Source organism: Triticum aestivum, chromosome 2D (assembly GCF_018294505.1).
Source record: "Triticum aestivum cultivar Chinese Spring chromosome 2D, IWGSC CS RefSeq v2.1, whole genome shotgun sequence".
Lineage (NCBI taxonomy): Eukaryota > Viridiplantae > Streptophyta > Magnoliopsida > Poales > Poaceae > Triticum > Triticum aestivum.
This window is the reverse complement of record NC_057799.1, coordinates 69,967,296-69,985,025: the sequence shown is the minus strand read 5'-3', so window position 1 is coordinate 69,985,025 and position 17,730 is coordinate 69,967,296.

The window sequence follows — 17,730 nt, the reverse complement described above, 5'->3', positions numbered from 1 at the left end:
CACGCAAGGCAATCTGGCCAAGACAATAGCCAGGGACAAGCCAGTGAGTACGTTTGAATGTACTCGCAAACATTAAGAACACGGGTATAATATATCAAACATGCTCCGGGTTAAATAAAAGATCACGCATCTGCCACGAAGAATACGAAAGACCAAGATGCACCCATGTGGTAAAAATAATTCAAAGTAAAAATACTGGGTGCCAAGCGAGGGTCTGAATGACGCCTCGAGCGGAAACTGCAGAATAGTAATACTGGTGCCAAACGAGTGTCTGAAAGACTCCTCGAGCGGAAAATGCAGAATAGTAATACTGGTGCCAAACGAGTGTCTGAAAGACTCCTCGAGCGGAAAATGCAGAATTAATAATGCCGCAGTCGGGCGTCGGGGCGACACCACATAAAGGGCTTATAAAAGATAAATGAACAACAAGCATGCCGCAGTCGGGCGTCTGAGCGACACCACAGAAAGGGCTTATACGAGAATAATCACAGTGAATATCCAGGAGGTAGAACCATCCCAGGGATACTCAATAAAAATGCATGATATAAATGGTTAGTCCAAAACAATAAAGATCACAATACATATGTGCCATAATCATAAACAATATTTAGTACAGTCGTTTCTCCATCCGAAAACCGATAATTTACTCAAGCCGTATCTCCATCCGAATACCGTTACTACGATCCAGTTAACCGTGTCTCCATCCGAATACCGTTACAGAGCTCTAGCTAAATCGTTCTCCATCCGAATACCGTTACAAAGATTCAACTCAGACTGTGGTCCTACTCAAGAACATGACTATCCGACAGGATATATCCTCTGCAGAGGGAGTACCATTTTCCACGAGTAACGGGATTACTCAGTCCCTCGGGACTAATTCCGTCTACGGTCTTTTGATTGAAAACACGCCTGACCTGCACACACCAGCTCAACTCACCAGTGTCTGGAATCACCCACGACACCTGCCAAGCAAAACTCTAAGTGGGGAGGCTACAACCTCGACGTAGCATGGGATCACAAAATTTTATACCGCGCGCAAACTGGGGAAGCTATCCCCTTCGGCTACAACCGAAACACCCATGCCCCCGGACCGAATGACAGGCTTTAATCCGTGGCCACGGGACCTTCATCACGGCCTCTCTGTACGGTGTGTGCTTTGGAAAGGGGTTGACAACCTACTGAACCATACCCTGTCCCCTGCAGGGACAAGTGGTGGTACCGACAAAAGGAAGCTACTGAACAAGACTCGGTCTACAACCGACTCAGGTGATCCAAGTATCCACCAACAATATTACCACTAGTGAAATAAATCACCACTCCTTGAGCCTCACCATGCTATGCCGGGCATACTCGTCATAACGAGGGATTAGGGACAAGATCGTGTCTACCCAAGACCACGACTTTCCCGCTTCCTACCGGTGCAAGAGAAGCTCACGAGGGCGATCCAAATCCTTAGGGTATCCATTGCTGGCCACAAACAACTCCAAAGTGCACTCATGCACGAGACTACATCGATACATAAACTGTCACAATACTCCAAGTCAAAAGGTGCTGTGATCGCATCAAAACACCACAACAAATATTATGCCAGAGTTCAGAAATGCTTGCCTTCAAAAGTATGCAAAGGATGCACTTAGTGGAAGCTTTCCTCTTCCTCCAAAAATTCCTATTTTGCAAAATACACAAATACAGATATTTCAAACACAGTACCAAAACCTGTCTGAAATATTTTTGAAATAAATCTTAAAATAAACTAGATGAAATTTGAGAGAGGTAGGAAAAAGAATCAACTCATTTGGAGTTTTATTTTAAAAGTTATAGCCAGTCAAAGTTTGGTCAACTCTGTTTTTAAATAAAACCAGAAAAAGGAAAACGTTTCAGCAGAAATACGCTTTCGCAGCAGAGAGACGTACGCGGGGGTTTGCGCCTCCACTTAAACAGAGAGAGGGCGCTGCGCGGGTCGCTGACAGTGGGTCCAGAGGGCCCACTAGTCAGGTTTGACTGGTCTCCCTCTCCCTCCCTTTTCTGTGCCCGAACGGTGGCGAGGCTCCGGCGATCGCCGGCGGCTCCTCGAGGGCACCCAAGGGCGGGAATGGGACGGCAAGACCGAGGCGGTCCCCGGGGTGGTTGCTGGGTCGGAGGAGGTGGCAGGAATCGCCGGCGGCGAGCTTCGCGGCGGAGGGAGGCTACGGTGGTGAAGTGACTTAGGTGCTCCGGTGGTCTCCGACCGCAGTTGGGTAGCTGGGCAGCTCCGCAAGACTTCGGGGAAGTTTCTGGTGGCGCTGGATTGGCAAAAGGGTGGCCGGCGGCGACGAATCGCGCTGGGGCTTAGCGGCGGCCGAGCTGGCCGGAGTTGGGGAGGACGGCCACTACAGGCCGATCTACTGCGCGGGGAGCTCTACGGGGGAAGTCTGATGTCGCGTGAGTGCTCGGAGGGGCTCGGGGACCCTTTATATAGCGTGACGAGGCTGGCTCCGCGGTGGCAGCAGATAAGATCGCCGGCGACCGCTTTCCTGTAGTTGCAGGGCATCGTGGCGGCGACGAACGCGTTCCGACGAGCGGGGGGATAAGCACGGCCTGTGCTCCGGGGCAGCTGTCGTGCGCTGGTGGCTTGGGCGGCGCCGTCCGCGGCGGAATCCGCTGCCGACGCCGGCGTGCCGCCAAGGGCGCGGCCAGCGGTGCAGCAGGACGCCAGAGGGATCGTGGAGCAGGGGGGCGGCTAGTGCGTGGCTCAGCGATGCAGAGGGAGCCAGGGTTGGGTCGCGTCGAGCGCGGCAGTGCGGCGTGTCGGCGTAGTGCGCGCGCGTGCAAAACGTGCGCTCTGGGCGCGCCCAGAGCACGCACGGCAGGTGCTCGACGGAATGCCAGCGTGGTCTAGAGCGCGAGGGTGGAGCTGGCAAAGCACAGATCGAGGGTAGGGGTGGCTAGGCACTCTGTGGACAAGGTTGATAGGCCAGGGGTTCAAGTCCACAATGCAAACCAGAGAGCTTGCCAAAACTGACTGTGCACCCCAGGTGTTCGACAGAATGTCAAGTGCACTTAGGCAACTCTTGGAGTGGCCAAAGTCTCCAGATCAGTGTCTCTTTAGATACAGGAGATGGTGGTGAGATTAGTTTGGCAAAAACAGAAAGTTGATAGTGCAAGTTTTGCAAAACTCCAGTTTTGGGCAGAAAGAAAAGGGGTTTAGAACATGCACTTCAAAACCTCCAATGAGCCCAATCTCCTGGACTTAAGAGTTTGGTAGGGAGGGCTACAAGTAGGAAAAAGCTCAGGGTCATTAGAGCAAGGAAAAATATGGTTGCAGTACAAATCACCAAATTGGACCAGAATGCAAAAGAGGTTGATCCACTCAAATTTTCCAAAGAACATCATTGGGTTTTTGCTTGAAGATGAATTGTATGCATCCACTGACATCTCCAAACACTTGGAAGAATTTTCAGAAGAATAATTAAATGGGTTGCAGTGCAAAAGTGCCTACTGGACCAGATTGGAAAAGTTGGTGTAGAGCTCAAAATCTCCAATGGCCAAGAGGTATCTTTGCATAAAAGTGATGTGGAACCATCACATGACATCCCCAAATTTTGGTGGAATTTTTAAAAGCATTTGTCAAGAGGTTGTAGTGCAAATAGGCCCCAAATGCAAAAGGAATCATTTTAAAGAAAGAAAGCTTTTTGAATAAATAAATCTTGCAACATTTGAATCCACTGAATAAATAATTGTTTTATTATAGAGAGAAATCAAGTCCAACAATACCTTTGAGGGTTTCTCCCACTAGAGGCAAAAATCCAATATCACAAAAGGCAAAACTTGACAATTGGGAAAAGTTTTATTTCCTGGCAATATTTTAATAAACAAAACAAGGCCAAAATTTTTTTGGGTGTCACAGGAACCATTGTCATAAGGAGGAGGGTTAAAATCTTGATCATTCAGCATCTCAACCCAAGCAGAGCTGTCAGGTGCAGCAGCAGGCACAATCTGCAGCGTGTCCATAGGATGTTCAGACAGGGCATCAACAGAGTCCATATTTGTGTCCATAGTCTCCTCAGCAGCAGTGATACCCTCAAGCTCCCAATCAGAAGCATCCTTGAGCTCTTCAATAATAACAGAGGAAGAGCTAGCATTTGCAAAGGATTTGGAGGCAGAGATAACTGACAGCATGCCTCTGTTTTCAGCAACAGTAACTTTAAAAGTGAGCGAGTCTTGTTGGAATCCATACCTATCCTTCCAAGGGCCATAAGAAGCCACAAAGGGTCTGACATCCTCTATGATGTAAGAGTTCAGCTTAAATATGGGCATACAGTCTCTCAGGATCATGGTAGGAATGAAAGCTCCTTGAGAAGACATGTCCAAATGTAATCCCTTCGCAGACATAGTCAGAGAAATCTCCAAGAAATTGGCAGGCAGGGTTTCAGGCTCGTAGCTGTCTGAATTGATTAGAGGAGAGCTCTCAGACCTAAATATTTCAGTACCAGAAAGGTTGGCCAAAGCAGAGCTGCTCGCTTCTTGAGGCCAGAATTGGTTCATGAGAGCCACCGGGACCATGACATAGGATTCAGACACCGTTGCACTGGAGTCAGAGCTGGTATACATCGAGATGGAGTCGTTCCAGGCAGCAGCCGGACTGTCATGAAGGTTTTGTGGGGGCACAACACCATGTTCCACTTGCAGGCCCTCACCAGCCAACCATTGCTGAAAGTTGTATAGAACAGGGGGTTGTTGGGGAGGTGAAGGCGGCCAATTCCCCCATTGGGGGTGCATTTCAATGTCACTTCCTGCATCCACCTTAACATTCTCATTTTCCTCCTCTGCAGCTGCATCCGCCATCAGATTCTGTGCCATCCAGTTGTGTAACTGCTGCTGATATAGCTGTTCAGCATTGAGACCTTCACCATGTAATGGATGAGGAACGCCATCAGCAGGAGGTGGATCCTCACCAGCCGGAGGAACATCCGGTAAGTGTGCGTTCCAATCATTGCTCCGCAGAATTGTGACAGCTACAGTCCAGGAGCGACGTGCACCCCCAATCTGTCGGACTACCAGACTCTTGGGCACTAAACGCAGATGAATGACTCTGGCTTTAATGAGAACAAACCTTCTATCTCCTCTAGGGTTATTCCAATCCACCAGAGCACCAAAGGAATCCACAGACTTGTGCATGTAATGTTGGGTTTGATAGTCATAAGGAAAGCCAACATATAAAATCCACACTTCTGGACCAAAAGAAGTCTGACGCATATTCAAAGCAGCGTCATGGGGAACAAAGGAGATGATGGTGTGCTCTTCTACTTCATTCTCATCAAGCTCAAAGGTGGTACCAACAACAGCATCACGGACCAAAGAGTTTGCAAATCCAAAAACACCAACTCCCAGTGGATGATCTGCTACTTCAGAGGGGAAATAATGTGACTCATGAAGCAAACCTTCAATGATGTTGCACAGATCAGCCTTCTGGTGGAAGGGGATGAACCGATTTGCCTCCGCAATGGCCAAGAAGTCATGGCGCAACGGAGGGATTGCGGACACCGCCATATCCGCCCGCACCTTGCGATTGGCCGGGCCAAGCTCGATGGTCATGCCCGGCGGGAGGTAAGGGACGACATTGAGGGGGTAGTTCGCCATGGATGGGATGGGAGGTGTGAGAGCAGGGGAGCGCACAAACAGCAAGGAGGAATGCGTATCGTCTGCCTTGGTCAGGGCTTTGGGTACCCAGACGCCTCGATGTTTATGCGCAGGCCTGGGGCACGCATCAGCAGGGCGAGCATGTAAGCCGTCAGATGAGCCTTGAACGGCTTGGCAACGATTGGTGGCAGAGGCATTCATAATGGAAGTGTCATTTCTGTTTTGTATCTGAATCCCCGATAAGACGTGATCATTATCCCCTCGACGATAGTTTCCAGAATAAGGAGCTGCGGTATCTTTGACTGAGCGTGGAGGGGGAAGGCCGTCTGAAATCGCTCGATCAGAATATTTTGGTTGCCAAAAAAGATATTTGGTTCCATATAAACCACACCAATGAGATTGGTGGCCCAGGAATCCACAAGAACGACAAAAAAGTTTTGCTGGGCATTCGAAATACTCATGGGCCGTAGAACCACAAAGATGACAGGCATTGCTGGAAGAGGCCCGTGGGCTAGAAGGGCCATTCGCAGAGCACTTACAAGGTCTATCAAAACGTACCTGGCAATATTGGCCCGGACAGTTATTGGCTGAATGATCAATGTCATCACAAATGCTACAAATGGATAATTTATCATAAATGAATTCCATAGATGGGACCACACACCCGCCACTGGTAGAAATCCAGGCCTACAGAGGAAACACTGCCGTGACAATGTTTTAATCAAGCGGTTGCAGCATTTTGCACTTGATCATCATATTGCATTACATATATAAAATATAGTCTCAACATTCAATGTCGACACACCTTCTGGAGGCGCTCATGCTCTCTTGAGAATTCCCCTATCTCCATGTGCCTGTCCTTCTCCTCGCACCATTTGGTGATTTGGCGATGACTTTGCAAAAGTTTGCTTATGCGCAAAAAGTTGTCCATGATGGCCATAGCATAGTAGCCAGACCTTTGGGGGGGGGGTTGGACATTTGGTTCTTGGTAGCAAGAAGAGCTGGTGATGAACGTGAATTCCAAATGGTGTGCTATATTTCATTTTGTAATTCTTAAACACGAGTAAGCATTTAGAGCCTCCTTCAGTTTGGTCTAAGGCTTTTGAGGGTCTCTCTTCGAATCAAAGAAATAAGCATGACCCTGCGTCAGCAATAGTGCGATTATGATCCAGTGCCGGTTGTTGCGCAGAAAATTGAAGAAATTACATGGATGAGATCAAACCACAAGGTCAGGTATATGCGTGGAATGCGCAGAGTGAGTGACTTATGTTCTGAAGTATGGGACGAATAGGTGTCCTTCTGTGTATGATTCACAATCATGTACCGGAAGAGGTAGTCCACGATGAGTTTCTGGCCATTTGTGGATTCCACGTTGTGCCAGTGCATGTGATAAGGATCAGCTAAGGCCACACTGCTATGCCGGACTTGGGGATCTGAAGCTTGATCAAGTGCCCAAAGTCTCATTACGGATGGGGAGACTGTACTGACATAGAAGATATTTGCATAGATCACCTGATTAAAGTGTAGATAAATTTTATCGGCGGTTAACTCGTCGAAGAAATGAACACCCTCTATACACTTGGCCTTGTAACACTGGTCACCCTCTTTTGACCTAGCTACCACGTCAGCATGTAGAAGGTGAAGTTTGATCGAGAGGGTCCTCAACATAGTGTCTGATAGCATCGGGGCTTATACATATTCCATATGCACCCTTCGGAGGCGATAATGGGCACATGTGGTTTGTCTACGGATGGTCCGGAGCCCGATTTCGCCCCTTGTCATAAGACCTTGATGAAGCTCCATTGGTGCCGGTGAATTGGCAGGTAGATCATTCCCTATTGATGGCGGAATATCTTGGACCATGTATGTGGCGCCGACAAGGCCGAATAGGGGGTCAAGGTTCGAGAAGGCGGGATCGCCCACATTAGCAGAAAATCTGTGGGGAATCTCCCCTATATCACTCAGTGTTCACTCAAGAAGGTGGCCGTGGGTCACTTGTTGTAATGTAATGATGCCCTCTTCTGGGGGATGAGGCAACGACCATGCTTCAAAGCCCGTCTTTACCTCCAGCACTTCCAGCCTCGTCATGTCCAGTGGCAGGACGACCCCATGCATCATTCTAGTACCATCGGTAAACGGGATGACTTGCCCCTTGGTAATCCTTGTCATCACGTTGTCCATGTTGGCAAGCAGCCATCATCAAGTAAATTGCAATGATCATGGTTGATGGCTGCTACTAGACATATGTTACTAGGGAGGACTCGGCGTCACATGCAGGAACATTTCAGCTAACCTCTTTTGAACTGCTTCATCTGTTGTTGCATCTACGGCGGATCCAAGTTGTTCTCTTCGGCTGCAATCCTTTCATCATACCTGGGTTTCCTTCTATTTTAAAGTTCTTTGTTTTCGGGATAGACGTTGTTCCACTTGGCCTTTCCCATGCCCAACGCACGCCCAATCTTTGAAGTCCCGTTGACCTGGAACCCTCGTTGTTTGCCCAGGTAAGAGGGTCGTCATACCTACGGTCGTGGCGAGAATCTTGGTGAGCGGGTCCAAACTCCTACTTTATATTTCTCCAGGAAAAATACATATTTCATGGTAAACGGGATGAAGGCACTAAATGTATTAGTTAATAAATTATTAGCGGTCCTTGCGGTTACCAGATTCTCTTAGGCCGAGCAAAGTTTCGGCATCAGGAGGTACAACTCCTTAGTCTCTGGGTCTTGCACAACATGGGCCCTTGGGGAAACGAAAGTCACGAGGACGATCTCGATGTTCTGAGAATGGAGCCGGTTACCTGCGCTTCAAAGTCCGCGGACTCCTCCGTCCACATGCCATCTGCAGCTTTGTAACCACCAGGGCCAAGGCAGTGGTTACGTGGGACCTTTGACCATAAATTACGGTAATAAGCACTGACCTCTTTGCTTGACTTGCTTTCGGAGGATTCACAAAACGCCCTCCATTCATCAGGATCCATATTGGGATTCAGCCGCTTAACGACGCTATCGAAGTCCTTACCCTTTAGAGTCACTTTGGCCCTGCTCTTCCAGTCTCTTAACATCTTTTGCCATTTTTAGTGCATAGTCTTCGCCTTTTTCTTTTTCAGTGATACGCCTCCAACATATCTATAATTTTGTGTTGTTTCATGCTATTATATTATCAATCTGATATGCTTTATATGCCCTTTTATTTTGTTTTTATGGACTAACCTATTAACTCAATGCCCAGTGCCAACTCCTGTTTTCTGCATGTTTCTGGTTTTCCAGAAAATCGATACCAAACGAAGTCCAAACACGGTGAAACTTTTTGATGATTTTTCTTGATGAAAAGAGACCCTGGAAGCCTCGGGAAAAGGCCAGATGACATACAAGGGAGCCACAAGACAAGGGGCGCGCCCTGGGGGAAGGGCGCGTCCAGGTGCCTTGTGCCCCCCTCTACATGTGATTGACCTAATTCAAGCGATATAAATTCCCACATACCCAGAAACCTCCAGGCGAGGTCCTGAAACAATTTTATCGCCACCGCAATCCTCTGTTCTTCCGTGGTCCCATTTGGAGGCCTTCTCTGGTACTCTGCTAGAGAGGGAATCCATTGGGGAGACAATCTTCATCGACCTTGCTGCCTCCATGATGTGTGAGTAGTTCCTTCAGGACCTACGAGTCCATAGCAGTAGCTAGACGTTTCTCTCTCCCTCTCTCTCTCCAATACAATGATCTCCTCTGAGATCTATTCAACGTAATTCTCGTGGTGTGTTTGTTGGGGTCCGATGAATTGTGGGTTTATGATCAGATTATTCATTGAACCTATTTGAGTCTTTTTTGAGATTTATCTATGTGTGATTTTATAGCTATGTATGGTTTTCGATCTACGAGTTCCTGTGGCCAATCAGATGAGTAGATATTTAGAGGGAGTGGTGCGTAATAGTAGGTTCAATCTTGCGGTGTCCTTACTCTGCGACAGGAGGAATTGCAAGGCATATATTGTATTGTTGCTAATAAGGATAAAACGACGGGGTTTGAACATATAGCTTGGTCTTACTTTGTCTACATTATGTCATCTTGCTTAAAGCATTACTCTATTTGTCATTAACTAAATACCTTGCGATGCATGCTGGATAACGGTCAAGGGGTGGAGTGGTAGTAGTAGGCGTCAGTAAGTTTAACGGTCTACTTATCACGGACGTTATGCCTATGTATTGATCATGCCATGAAGAATCATCGTATATTTTGAAAAAGCAATGATTATGTTTCTTATATTTATGGATATTATTATGTTGATATTATTACTTCATTTTTTCTTATCATTTATACCGTAAAGAGATTACATGATAAACATGCTATGTAGCATTCAACATCCAAAATTCTGTTTTTATCATTTATCTACTCAAGAACGAGCAGGAATTGACCTTGGAGATGCTGATACGTCTCCAACGTATCTATAATTTTTGATTGTGTCATGCTATTATATTCTCAATCTTGGATACTTTATATGCTTTATTATGCAATTCTATATCTTTTTTGGGAACTAACCTATTAACCCAGTGCCTAGTGCCAGTTGTTGTTTTCTGCTTGTTTTTTAGTTTTTCCAGAAAATTAGTACCAAATGGAGTCCAAACGCTAAGAAACTTTTTTATGATTCTTTTATGGACAAAAGAGACCCTAGAAGCTTCGGGAGGAGACCAGACGACAAACGAGGAGACAACAAGGCAACAGGGCGCGCCCTTGGGGGGGGGGGGTAGGCACGCCCTCATGCCTTGTGGGCCCCACGTGGCTCCGTCTGACCTAATTCCACTTCTATAAATTCTCAAATATTGGGAAACCCCCGTAGAGCCACCCGAAACAATTTTTCCTCCGCCGCAAGACTCTGTTCTTCCGCGATCCCATCTGGAAGCCTTTTTCGGTACTCTGCCGGAGGGGGAATCGGTCATGGAGGGCTTGTACATCAACCTTGTTACCCTACCGATGATGTGTGAGTACTTCACCACAGACCTACAGGTCTATAGGAAGTAGCTAGATAGTTTCTTCTCTCTCTCTCTCTCTCTCTCTCTCTCCCTCTCTCTCTCTCTCTTTGATCTTCAATACAATGTTCTCCTCGATCTTCTTGGAGTTCTATCCAATGTAATCTTCTTTTGCGATGTGTTTGTTGAGATCCGATGAACTGTGGGTTTATGATCAGATTATTCATTGAAAGTAATTGAGTCTTTTTTGAACTTTATTATGCATGATTATGATAGCTTTGTATTTATCTCCGATCTATACGTTTTGTTTGGCCAACTAGATTTATTTATCTTCAGTGGGAGAGGTGCTTTGTAATGGGTTCAATCTTGTGGTGTCCTCACTGATGACCCACAAGTATATGGGATCAATTGTAGCTCTTTTCGATAAGTAAGAGTGTCGAACCCAACGAGGAGTAGAAGGAAATGACAAGTGGTTTTCAGCAAGCTAATGTCTGCAAGTGCTGAAATTGTAAGTAACAGAGTAGTTTGATAGCAAGATAATTTGTAACGAGCAAGTAACGATAGTAGTAAAAAAAGTGTAGCAAGATAGCGCAATCCTTTTGAGGCATAGGACAGGCCAAAACGTTCTTTTATAGTAAGAAAAGCGTTCTTGAGGGTACACAAGAATTTCATCTAGTCACTTTCATCATGTTAATTCGATTCGTGTTCTCTACTTTGATAATTTGATATGTGGGTGGACCTGTGCTTAGGTGCTTTTCTTACTTGAACAAACCTGCTACTTATGATTAACCCCCTCGCAAGCGTCCACAACTACGAGAAAAGTATTAAGAATAAATTCTAACCATAGCATTAAACTTTTGGACCCAATCGGTCCCTTATGGAATAGCACATAAACTAGGGTTTAAGCTTCTGTCACGCTCGCAACCCATCATCTAATAACTACTCCACAATGCATTCCCTTAGGCCCAAATATGGTGAAGTGTCATGTAGTCGACGTTCACATGACACCACTAAGGGAATCACAACATACATACTATCAAAATATCAAACACATATCAAGTTCACATAATTACTTGCAACATGATTTCTCCCGTGACCTCAAGAACAAAAGTAACTACTCACAAATGATAATCATGCTCAAGATCAGAGGGGTATTAAATAGCATATTGGATCTGAACATATAATCTTCCACCAAATAAACCATATAGTAATCAACTACAAGATGTAATCAACACTACTAGTCACTCACAAACACCAATCTATAGTTCCTGTACAAAGATTGAACACTAGAGATGAACTAGGGTTTGAGATGAGATGGTGCTGTTGAAGATGTTGATGGATATTGCCCTCCCCAAGACGGGAGAGTTGTTGGTGATGATGATGACGATGATTTCCCCCTCCGGGAGGGAAGTTCACCTGGCGAAATCGCTCCACCGTAGGGCAAAAGTGCTCCTGCCCAATTTCCGCCTCGAGACGGCGGCGCTCCGTCCCGAAAGTCCTCTCCTTATTTTTTTTCTAGGTCAAAATGACTTATATACCAGAAGATGGGCACCGGAGATGGGCCGAGGAGAGCACAACTCACCAGGGCGCGCCTGGGCTCCCTGCGCGCCTAGGTGGGTTGTGCCCACCTGGTGGGCCCCATCTGGTACCTATTGGCTCCAATATTCCTCGTATATTTCATAAAAATTCTCCGTAAATTTTCAGCTTGTTTGGAGTTGTGCAGAATAGGTAGCCTGATGTAGCTTTTCCAGGTCCAGATTTCCAGCTGCCGGAATTCTCCCTCTTTGTGTGTACCTTGCTAATTATGAGAGAAAAGGCATTATAATTACTCCAAAAAGCATTATTATGCATAAAAACATCATAAATAACAGTAGGAAAACATGATGCAAAATGGACGTATGAACTCCCCCAAGCTTAGACCTCGCGTGTCCTCGAGCGAAAACCGAAATCGAAAAACATGTCCATATGCTTAGAGAGAGAGAGAGGTGTCGATAAAAACAAAATACGGACATAGAAGCATCATGTAGATTATTATAACAGCAACAGAGTTAAACATAAAACTTTTATCATAGAACTTTTATCATAGACTTCTCATGAATAAGTAACAGTTCATCACACTGTCAAAGTATAAAACATAAACTCTATTAGAAACCAACAAACTATATTCTCAGTCAACTTTGCAACTGCAACTCATCATCTTTTCAGGAAGGGTCACGTATCGGAGCCTTTAGGCAAGTCCACATACTCAACCATCATATAGTCTTCTATGATTGCTAACACTCACCGCATACCCATGAGCAAAATGTTTCAACCGGACACATAGAAAGATAGGGGCTTATAGTTTCGCCTCCCAACGTATTCACCTCAAGGGTGATGTCAACAATAATAACTCATGCTATCCATATTCGACTGGACATATGTGCCTAGATCTTTCCTCACCACATGATGCTTTCCAAAGGAGAAAAATAAAAAGGAATAGAGAGAAAAACTTTGACTCTTACATAAAAGTAAATACATAAAAGTAAAAGATAGGCCCTTCGCAGAGGGAAGCAGAGGTTGCCATGCGCTTATTTGTTTGTATGCTCAACCCCTTAGTGCAAAAGAACGTCACATTGTATTGCCCCTTGTGATGGCAACCTTTATTATGCAGTCTGTCGCTTTTATTCTTCACCATCACAAGTTCGTACAACGCTCAAATTTCTCTTACACTACATGATCTCACACTTTTAGAAGCAATTTTTATTGCCTTATTGCACCGATGACAACTTACTTGAGGGATCTTGCTCAGTCCCTAGGTAGGTATGGTGGACTCTTGAAAATAAGATTTGGGTTTAAGGGTTTTTGGATGCACAAGTAGTATCTCAACTTAGTGCAAATTTTTTGGCTAGCAAAGATGGGGGGGGGGGGGGCAAGCACCACATGTTGAAGGATCTATGACAATATAACTTCTATGTGAATATGAACAAACATAAATCATTACGTTGTCTTCCTTGTCCAACGTCAACAATTTTGGCATATAATATTTTGATGGGGGCTCACAATCACAAAAGTGTATTTATATGTGAATCTTCTCTTCCCTTATTAATTATTTCATGAGTTGCATCATTGACCAATGCTATGTTTGTCAATCTCTAATAAAATTTTCTACTTATACTTTTCCTTATGTGGTGCCATCACCTACCATAAGATTAGCATATGATCTTTTTCATTTATTTATTTTCTTTTTATTGCAACATGAAAGTAAAGAAAGCAAAAACTCAAACTAAACTTTATTATATATCTCGCACACGATTACAAGGATAGATCACTAAGCAAGATCTCGAAAAGAAAGGATCGAACTAAACTTTTATTCATCTAAAGCAAAATATCAAACTAAAATAAGTAAAGGCAAAAGATGGTGGGGGTGATACGATACTAGGGCACCTCCCCCAAGCTTGGCGGAAGCCAAGGGGAGTGCCCATACCCGATACTCAATTTTCTTTTGGTGGTGAAGAAGAAGGTGGTGGTGAAGTAGCATTGCTTTCCAATATGACCATGAGTAGCTCCCTCAATCCTTGAATCTCCCAAAGGGCTCGATGAAGTAACTCGGTATTTTTACTCACTTCAGCCATTATGTGTTTATTTTCCGGGCCCAAGGGTTTGTTCCTGCATTGCTTTCCCTTGGACGAGCTATGTCCCAATTGGACGGTATGTGCACATGAGGAGTATTCTCGACCCCATAATTGTGGATCAAATTGTGAAAATTGTTACGATGTAACCTATGTAAGGGCCTCCTTGGTGGGAGTTCTTCTTGCACTTCCAAGCTCGCTTGATTACTTGATAATGTCATGGCTTGATGAAATTAGGACGAGTAGAGATACCAGCTAGTGTGCCTCTCTCGGAAGCCGGAGGGTGTACTCTAAGGGAATTCCCTCCATCTTCCTCCATGGCAACTTCTTGAACTTCTTCCCTCTCCAGCTCCTCCTGCAGTAACCATGCATCATCTTCTCCATTGTTGGAAGAGGGGGAAGACATGATGCCTGGCTTAACAGATCTGACAAAAAACAATAAGAAAAGAAAACAGAAGATTTCTCCGCGATACGGTGGTCAATAGGTTCAGGGGGTATATAAAGATTTTTTTTATCTTGGGAAGCAAGCAAACGGGAGAAAAACGGAGTCCGAAAGGTACCCGAGGTGGGCGCGCCAGGCGCGCCCTGGTGTCTTGTGCCCACTAGGATCACTTTCCCGATAGTTTCTTATTTCCCTAATTTTCTAAATAATCCAAAACTAACAAAAATATTTTTGCGGATTTTTCGGAGTCCGTTTACTTGCCGTATCACGTACCTTCTCTTTTTCACGATTCTGGAGTGTTCCAGAAGGACTCTTTTTTGTGTTCTTCCGGTGTCATAGTTTGGATAATATTACTTTCAACATTAATGGGTGTACCTGAGATATAATGTTTTTTCTTTGCCCATTAACAACCTTCGGGTTAGTACCTTCGGCATTATTTATTTTGATAGCTCCAGACTGATAAACCTCCTTGATAACATAGGGTCCTTCCCATTTGGAGAGGAGTTTTCCTGCAAAGAATCTGAAACGAGAGTTGTACAAAAGAACATATTCTCCGACTTTAAACTCACGCTTTTGGATTCTTTTATCATGCCACCTTTTAAATTTTTCTTTAAATAACTTGGCATTTTCATAAGCTTGGGTTCTCCATTCATCTAGTGAGCTAATATCAAATAACCTCTTTTCACCGGCAAGTTTGAAATCATAGTTGAGTTCTTTGATTGCCCAATATGCTTTATGTTCTAACTCAAGAGGTAAATGACAAGCCTTTCCATAAACCATTTTATAAGGAGATATACCCATAGGATTTTTATATGCTGTTCTATAAGCCCAAAGTGTCGGGGTAAACGACCACGGGTAGCCTAACCGACTACCCCTGGTTCTTCAGAAGATTTATCAGGCCTTTGGGCCTTCAAGCACTCCAAGCATTTGGGCCGCCTTCCCCGGCCGGCTACCATTAAAGCCGACTCCCGGAAGGCGACCCAGCCTCACCGACTCCAAGAAGCCGGCCAAGAGAAACGCCGACTCCTAGAAGCCGGCCGAGACCACAACCGCCCCTACATAACGACGACCTGACGGGGCATGGCCACAGTGCGGCCCACGACCCCCGAAGCCCGAGGCAGGCATGGTTACAGGAGGCCGTACGGGAGGGATGTCTCCCGTGCGGCCGGGCACTGTAGCCACGCCAGCTACGACGTCATCCACGACCCACTCCTGCACGGCCCAAGGACTGCGGGCCCCTTCAGCCAGAGGGAGGCGTGAAGGCGGCCCGGCCTTTCCTAGTCGGCCAGGAGCATAGCCGGCCTCCAGAAGCCGGCGACTCCCTTCCTCGAAGCAGGAGCCCATTTAAGGAGACAAGACGAGGCGAGGCTACAGTGATAGCCCCCGACGCGGATCACTGTAGCCACGCTTACCTCGACAAAGCCCTCATCATCAGAGGCGCGGCTACAGTAAGCAGCCGCCGACAAGACCCTAGGCGGTGGGGCCGGCCTGCCGACCGAGTAGCCGGCAGCGGCGGGACCCACCAGCCGGCGGGACCCAGCAGCCGGCGGAGGAGCCGGCAGGCGTAGACACTGACGGCTGGGGCCAGTTCCCAGTCGGATTACCATTGTACCCCCGGGGGGTAGGCCTATATAAACCCCCCGGAGCACCCATGCAAAGGGTTGGGCACCTCTGCATGTTTGGCTTCCAAGCATAGCACACGCACACACACCATAGATAGAGAGAAGCAAGAGCTAGCCTTGTTCTTCTTCTCCCTTGATCCCAACAGCTCTAGGAGCGATTGTAGCTACTCTTTATCGAGCTAGTGATCATGCGGAGACCCCGCAGAGCAGGACTAGGGGTGTTATCTCCTCGGAGAGCCCCGAACCTGGGTAAGATTCGCCGGCGTGCATGTCTTCGCCTCATCCCGTTTCCAGGCACCGGCGACGTTTTATTGGCTCCCACAATGATAAGCCATCCTTTGGCATATGTCGCACCAACCACCCGACATTTGGCGCCCACCGTGGGGCCAGGTGCACCGTCGTCCGGAGACCTGTTCTGGACGGGAACCCTCTTCTTTCCCGGCGAGCGCAGCCAGCCTGCTGCGCCCGATGGCGTTTGCCCCGACGCGCTGCAAGGCGTCGACGACGCCTGCGCAGCGAGCCGCCTCGCCGATCTGCTCGGCGAGACTCGCATCTCCGACGAGCCTGCGTCCGACGCAGGCACCGACTACCCCGAGAGCCGCCTCGTCAGCCTCCTCGACCAACTTCACGTCTCCAGCGAGCCTGCTGCGGACATGGAGTCTGTCGGCTCCACCGACCCGATGCTCATCGACTCCGACACCGCGTCGCTCGACGCCTACCCCTCCGACGTGGTGGTCTTCGACGACCCACTCCCTCGAGCTGACAGCGGCAGCAGCGCTGTCACCGAAGTGCTGGTCATCAGCCACGTCTCCAACTCGGGCGGGAGCGCCCGCGACGCTCAGCAAGCAGCGATGCACGACCTCTCCATCCCCCTCCCGGCCGACGCCGACGCCGAGACCCTGGAGGCACGCCGTCTTGCCCTCATCACGGAGAGCAAGAAGATAGCCTCGATGAGACGCCTCACCGAGGCCCACCAGCGCGAAGTCGACCGCGCCGCCTTCGGGACGCCGCCGCCGAGCGGCCCGAGCCGAGCCGGCTTCGTCCAGAAGCGCGGCGCAGCCGTTGCCAGCATGCTGGGCGCAGATCGCCCCGTCTACGCCACCCCGCTCGAGAATCTGCGAGCCGCTCAGGCGGCAGCAGAGGAGCTCAATGGGCTGGGAGCCGATGAGCTCCCCTACATGACAAGACGGATCCAGCAGCTGATCGACGCGGCTGCAGAACGGCACGAAGCCGGCGCCCGAGCTGATAGCCATCCCCCGCGCCGGGAGCACGCCGCGACGTCCCGCTCGCCGACTGCGAGCGGCACGCGCCAGAAGAAAGACAAGGAGCCGGCTGCCAGCCGCAGCCGGACCCGCATCACTATCGAGCGCGACGCGGAAGGCCGCCCTCGGGCGGTTGAACATCAGGGAAACCTGCCTCCTCCCCCGCCTCGAAGAGAAAGACGCCTCACTCCACCGCCTGTCACCCATCCGACTCTTGGCG